The sequence below is a fragment of the Mustela nivalis genome (assembly GCF_964662115.1).
Source record: "Mustela nivalis genome assembly, chromosome: 2".
Classification (NCBI taxonomy): Eukaryota; Metazoa; Chordata; class Mammalia; order Carnivora; family Mustelidae; genus Mustela; species Mustela nivalis.
Window position 1 is genome coordinate 19,356,495 of NC_139021.1, and position 6,787 is coordinate 19,363,281.

The following is a 6,787-nucleotide window of genomic DNA, read 5'->3' on the forward strand; positions in this document are numbered from 1 at the left end:
AAAATGTAAATCAATGCATTGTCTTGCTTCCTTCTCCAGGAAAGCTTTGCTGTGAAAAAAAATTTCAGGTGAATTAACAGCATACTTAGTGACCTATTTGATCTACATATTTGATCCCAGGACAGTTTAATCGCAGCAGACAGAAGTAACAATGTGTAGAAGGGCCCAAATCAGCAGACCATAATTTGTGTAGCACCATCCTACACCTCTCCCTGCACACCTCCTGTGGATTGCCTCGCCCCTAATCCCATTGCAATTCTCCAGCTAACAGCAGGGCCTTCATAACTATTTTTACCTTCTGGATTTGGGGTACTGAAGATATCTATACAGCGGCTTAGCCCATAATCCAAAAGGTTCAAAGTGTATATTAGGTCATGGACAAACGTTGATTGATTGAATAATTGATGACTGAATAATCAGGGCTGACGCGTACGGTTTACAGTTACCGCACTGCACCATTTGCACTTGGCCGAGTGAGTGATGCATGAAATGGGCAGACGCTCTCCTCTCTGAGTTGTATGCAAAGCTGGGTCATTCAGAGGAAAAGGCACTATTCTCTTCTTCCAATGGCATGGCTATGCTCAGAGAGACCACCTCTCTCTAATCCATATAAAGACCCTATGTAGATTAACAGCAAGGGACTTGACTGCAAATTGACCTCAGAAAGGCAGCCGCTCAGTCTTAACCTAGGTGCTGTAAATTCTACAGGCTAGCAGGCACAGCCATCCCCATAGCATGGCAAATTAGAGTGACAACTCCCTGATTCAGGAATGATCCATTACCTGGCTTTTCTTTGTTCTCTTTCTTTCTTTAAGGACCGACATAGCTCCTTGGTCAAAGAAATGGGGCATTGCTTTTAACTAAACTCTGTATTATAATCCGTAGAAAGGGTAGCTGCCCATCTCAGCATAGATATTCCAGCCCTTTAGGAAGCCTTCTCTGATCTTCTAAGTCTGGCCCGATGCTCCCACTGTGGTTCCTATGGTAGTCATCTTTATATTCCATTCTATAGCACGTAACACTGCACTGCGATCGGCTATTTGCATTTCTGCCTGCCCACGTGTATTGTTCGCCACTGTCTTTTGAGTGCTTAGCACAGTTTTGGGACATGGCAGGAGAAAAGAGGTAGAGGAAAAACAGAAGTGAAAACCTGCAGTGGAATAGCATTTTTAGGTATCGGTTCATTTCAGTGTAGATATTAATCTATGTATAAAACCAGATGGAAAGCCATTCAGGAATAGATATTTATCCTATGAGACATCCCTTGAGTGCTCCTAGTCCAAGACACCTCCCAAGACACTCCACAGACTCAGCAAAGCCCAGTTTCCCTCTCAATCAATTATCTTTTCTTTTCTTTTTAAAGATTTTATTTATTTATTTGACAGACAGAGATCACAAGTAGGCAGAGAGGCAGTCAGAGAGGGGGTAGCAGGCTCCCCGCTGAGCAGAGAGCCAGATGCGGGGCTCGATTCCAGGACTCCGAGATCATCACCTGAGCCGAAGGCAGAGGAGGCTTAACCCATTGAGTCGCCCAGGCACCCCTCGATCAATTTTCATGAACAATCCAGGTAATTTCTGCGAGGAAAGATACCAAGCACTGCTCCCTTAAATTAAAAGTTTGACACACCTGCCAGGGGAGCTCCAGGGGAGGCCCATTGCAGGAAGAGTTTTTCAAGAGCATTGATTTAAAATTCTCCTTGGGTGGGTGGTGCGGGGGCGGGGGTGGGGATGCTGGGTGGCTCAGTGGCTCAGCTGGTTAAGCAACTGCCTTCTCCTTAGGTCATGATTCCAAATCCTGAGTTCGAGACCAGCATCAGGCTCTTTGCTCAGCAGGGAGTCTGCCCCTCCCCCCACTTGTGCGTGCTCTCTCTCTCTCTCTCTCTCTCTCATTCTCTCTCTCTCTCTCAAATAAGTAAATAAAATCTTTTCTAAAAAAATCACTTTAAAAAATGGGAAGTCTAGCCTCTAAACACTGACATAGACACTTGGCTCTCAAATTCTCATACCCCTTCTAGTCACCATCCTCTCAAGAAATGGAGCCGAGAAGGAGAGTCGGGGAAAGTGGAAAGAAGGAAGCAGCAGCTGCAGAGGAGAGGAGCCGTTTTTGTCTTCCAGACTCTGTACTAGATCATCTTAGATCTTAATCCTCTAGAGTGGCCACTGTTAGCCATGTTTTCTAGGTGAGCAAACTGGAGCTCGGGGGGGGGGGGGGGTTAAGAAACAAAGACAGGGGCACAAAAGGAGCAAGTCTAGATTTCACCCATATCTTCCCGCCTTCTACCCCCTGTTTCAGCTACAAGATTATGGGGCCTCAGTTGACAGCATCCAAGTCGGTCCCACGCCTCCCCCCACCCCCCATCAAAGAAGCTGAAGGAGAATGGATCCGTGGGATTCAAATCTTAGACAGACTTTTCTTTTTTTTTTCCTTTTTTTAAAATTTTTTATTTTTTATAAACATATATTTTTATCCCCAGGGGTACAGGTCTGTGAATCGCCAGGTTTACACACTTCACAGCACTCACCAAAGCACATACCCTCCCCAATGTAGACAGACTTTTCTTAATCATTATCTGTCATGGGCTGGTTTTGTGACCCCAGGCAAGGTAGTTTATATCCCAGAAGCCAGAAGCTCAGGGCTCTGATCTCTAAAGGAAGAAAAATATTTGCTTCTGCAAGTATTTGAATTTAATATTTAAATTTTGTTAAATGTTCAATGTTAAATTTTTTAAATATTTAAATGTTTCTGAAAGAGAATAAGGCAGGTATTCAATAGGCACTCAAAAAAAAAAAAAAAGCCAGTACTTCTAACTCTCTCTCTCTCTCTCTCTCTCTCTCACACACACACACACACACACACACACACACTCTCACCACCCCTACCATGACAGGACGGGGTTGGTCTTCGCTCAAGGCTTACCGTACGTGTGAGAGTAACTGGACCCCTACCACTTTGTGTTTAGTTCTAGAAGCAAGAGGACAGCATTTTCCTGACATTCAGCCTTATGAAGGGCAAAGCTGCCAGGGAGGAAGTTTGGTTTTGGCATTTTGTTTTAAGCTTTCTGCTTCCTCCCTCCACCACCCCTGCCATCTCTCTGTTCCCCCCCGGGGACCACCTAGTGTCTATTTCACCAATGACCTTGTTCTATACAAACTGTCCTAATCCCAGATAATGCGTTAGCCCAGGGAGATTCAAATAAGACCACCTTGGCCTGCAGTGATTCAGGAAGACCCCTGTCCTTGAAAGGAATCCTGGGTTACACCTGACCCTCCAGGAAAACGGCAGTCATTTGGCGGAGTTTGGGTAAAAATGACAGCAAATGTGGCTCTAGAGTCATATAACTGCTAAACTGCCAGCTTAAAACAGGCACAGATTTCTTGTGTTTTACTAGGTGACATTAGGAAGTATTGAAGAGCCAAAGGGCACACACCCCAAGGAGCCTTTTTGTGGCCTGCGGCTTGACTCAGTGTCCCTTAAGTCACACCTCTTTGCTTAGCGCATTCTTTTATTTTTTTTTTTAAAGTTTTTATTTATTTATTAGAAAGAGAGAGGATGAGTGGTTGGGGGAGGGGCAGAGGGTGAGGGAGAAGCAGACTCGCCACTGAGCAGGAAGCCAGACACGAGCTGGATCCCAGGACCCTGAGATCATGACCTGAGCCAAAGGCAGTCGCTTAACCGACTAAGCCACCCAGGCGTCCCTGTTCAGAGAGCCTTGGCTGATTCAGGGAAGGCCCCAAGAGTCCTCTGAAATCCTTAGCTGGACCGTTAGCAGCAGGAAAAGGGCCAAAGGGCTCCTCCCATCAATCCTGAAGCCTGGGACCTGCCCAAAATTGTTCCAGGAATTCTGATGGGTTCCAAGAATCCTTCCCAGGAAATGACTGAGAGGCCTCACCAGTGTGGCTCCTGTCCTCTCAAAGGGACCCCCAGGAGGCCAGGGCTGCCGTGGAGATTCGGGTCTGTCCTGGCCTGAGGCTCTCCAGGCAGAAGGACGAGATGCCTAGTGTTGAGTGAGTGAGTATATTGTACATCAGGGATAAACCCTGAAAACAGTTTGCTAGGTGAAAGAAGCCGTTTGCAAGGGACCACACACATATTGTATGCCTCCATTTAAATCAATGTCAACAAAAAGTAGATAAGTGGTTGCCAGGAGATGAGGTGGGGGGGAGGTGGGGGGGGTTAGAGAATGGGCAGTCTCTGCTAAAAAGTATGGAATTTCTTTTTGGAATGATAAAAAAAAAGGGGAATGTTCTAAAATCCCTTGCAAGCACTGTTGCTCTGTGAGTATACTCTGTGAATACAAAAACCATTGTTTTCTCGTATACAATAGTATACAATGTAATAGCTATTGTATACTTGTATGGTATAGGACTTAGATCTCAAAGCTGTTAAAAAAAATCCTGAAATCTGCTTACAGTAACCAAGCCATGGGGGCCAGAGTCAGAGGAAAACCCATCCAAGTTGCTCATTTAGAACAAGCAAAAACCCAAAGGCTATCCTCTTATTCCCTCTTACTCATTTAGTCCTTCCAGATTTCCCTGCGAGTTCTCTGCGTGCAGAACTGGACCACCTGCTCAGAAACAGAACACCAATTTTCCAAACTGCAGCCAGCTTAAGCCTGTTTGCTGAAGGATTTGAACACAGACCTCTTTACCCCATGCTGCAATTAGGAAGTGCCCTCCTAGGCCTTTTGTGGGTGAGGAGCCCTTCCACCCCCAACCCCAGATCTTTAAGGGGATATTTCAGGAAAATTTGTTTGTATTTCTGCTCCCCACAGAACCATCAAAGTCCTGCCCCTTATTTCTTTGTTCCTCCCCCTCCCATCGTCTTCAGTTGCTGCCCAGTGGATTCTCCAAAACTTCCAAAAGGGAGTCCAACCCGTCCAGAGGGCATGGGGCTTGGGTGGCAGTTCCAGAAGCAATTTTTTTTTTAAAGATTTTTTATTTATTTATTTGACAGAGATCACAAGTAGGCAGAGAGGCAGGCAGAGAGAGAGAGAGGAGGAAGCAGGCTCCCTGCTGAGCAGAGAGCCCGATGCGGGACTCGATCCCAGGACCCTGAGCCCTGAGATCATGACCTGAGCCGAAGGCAGCGGTTTAACCCACTGAGCCACCCAGGTGCCCTCCAGAAGCAATTTTTGAGGGGGGAAATCCTGGCCCCTGTGAGAGCTGCACACAAGCTCCATCTGGGCATTTCCCCGAAAGACAAGTCCTAAGCCTGTGCCTAAGTAGAAGGGGTGACCTCCAGTCAACCCTGAGCTCGTGCGCCCCACAGGGCAGGCTTCGTGCAGAGGACCCAAGAACCTAGTGCCAAAATCGGAGTGTCCGTGGGCCAGGACTCGCAGGCGGCGTCCAGGCGCTCGCCTAGGGCAGAGGCCACTCCTGTGGCTGCACGCCCGCTCCTCCTGGCCTTTCCCTAACCCTGTCTAGCCACTGGCGGCCGCTCTGCCCAGGGGCTGCGTGCAGAACAGGAGGCTTGAAGCAGGAAGAGGAGCAAAGGGATAAAGCTGGAGAAGCTTAGGGGTGGAACAGCCAGGGCGGAGAGGACCCTCCAACACACCACAGCCCGCTGGTGACCCTCAAAGCCGCAGCCTCCAGCGTCCGGACCCCAAAACGAAACGCGGGAAGCATCTGGGGTTCCTGGAGCAGAGACACGTAAGAGAAGCGACTGCCAGCGTCCTCCAGCAGCTCGCTCTGTCTGGTTGCTCCTCTTTGCGCCCAGCGCCTGACCTCAGCGCTGATCCGTGGCGGTACCAAGAGGTGGCTGGGTGAATTTTGTCTTCCATGACCTCCATCGACTGCCCTTCCAAGCAGTCCCAAATACAATCTCAATGACAATAGCGTGCTATTCAGATACAGCCCTCCAAGACAAATTCCCGAGCCCCTTTCTCACCAGATTGTCGCCTTTACTAAGCCCCTTCTACTTGGAAAGGCTGGAATGACCACAGTCTGGAAGCCAAACCCGGTTCTTCCCGCTGCGCGCTCACAGCACCCGAGGACCGGGCCAAGTTCCCGGGAGCAACACAAGACACTGTCGCTGCCTTTGCATTCGCATCACGTAGCACCTCCAAACTCCCTGCCCAGCGACCCCCGCGAGGAGGCATCAGGATGCACCGTCCCATCCCACTCCAGAAGTCCCCGGACCATTCAGAGCGCGCGCGTACAGAATGTCCATGGAATTGCACTGCGTCTGCAGGTGGCTCGCCCTCTCCACTTTTCCTTCCTCACTGATAGATTTTTCAAAGCCGACCCGAAGTAGGGCCGAGAAAGACTGGAACTGACCTGTGCAGGGGAAAGTTCTAGTCCAAGATGGGTACCTCTCGATGCCTAGGTAGGATCCAAGTTCGCCGCGAGTTGGTTCTTGGCGGCGCACGGCTCCTGCAAGCTGCCCGCGTTGTGCCCCTTTTAATTAGCCTCTCCTCTCCCTCTCCCCCTTCCTCTCCTTCTCCCTCTCCCACTCCAGCTCCCACTCTGCGCAGCCCGCAGCTGCGCCCTCCCCAGCGCTTCCCTCCTGCCAGGCGCCCAGGATCAGATAAGAGGAAAGGAAGGCCAACCGGCGGCCAATTATAGAGCGGAAGGTGGCCGCGGAGGCGGAGGTTGGGGAGGTGGGAGGCAGGCCTAAGTCTCAAACGCCCCCACCTTATCTCCTCCTCCTCTCCCCACCCCCGCCGCACTAGAGGTCCTTGGTGGAGTCCGCCCCGGAGCCGCCGCCCGCGCCTCCCCAGACCTGGCGGCCACCCAGGTGCGCACCGTAGCCAGGGGTCGTGAGCCCAGAAAGAGTAGCCTTTGCTCC

General features: G+C 49.8%; 1 protein-coding gene across 2 annotated transcripts in view; it reads right to left on the reverse strand.

The window, feature by feature from the left end:
- COL14A1 (collagen type XIV alpha 1 chain) overlaps nt 1–6,534 on the reverse strand; it is a 217,279-nt gene extending 210,745 nt beyond the window's left edge. For both annotated transcript variants that reach the window (XM_082721773.1, XM_082721774.1), the window contains exon 1: nt 6,277–6,534. The gene's annotated coding sequence lies outside the window, so the exon portion shown is untranslated. The remainder of the gene's footprint in view (nt 1–6,276) is intronic.
- Nucleotides 6,535–6,787: the final 253 nt, after the last annotated feature.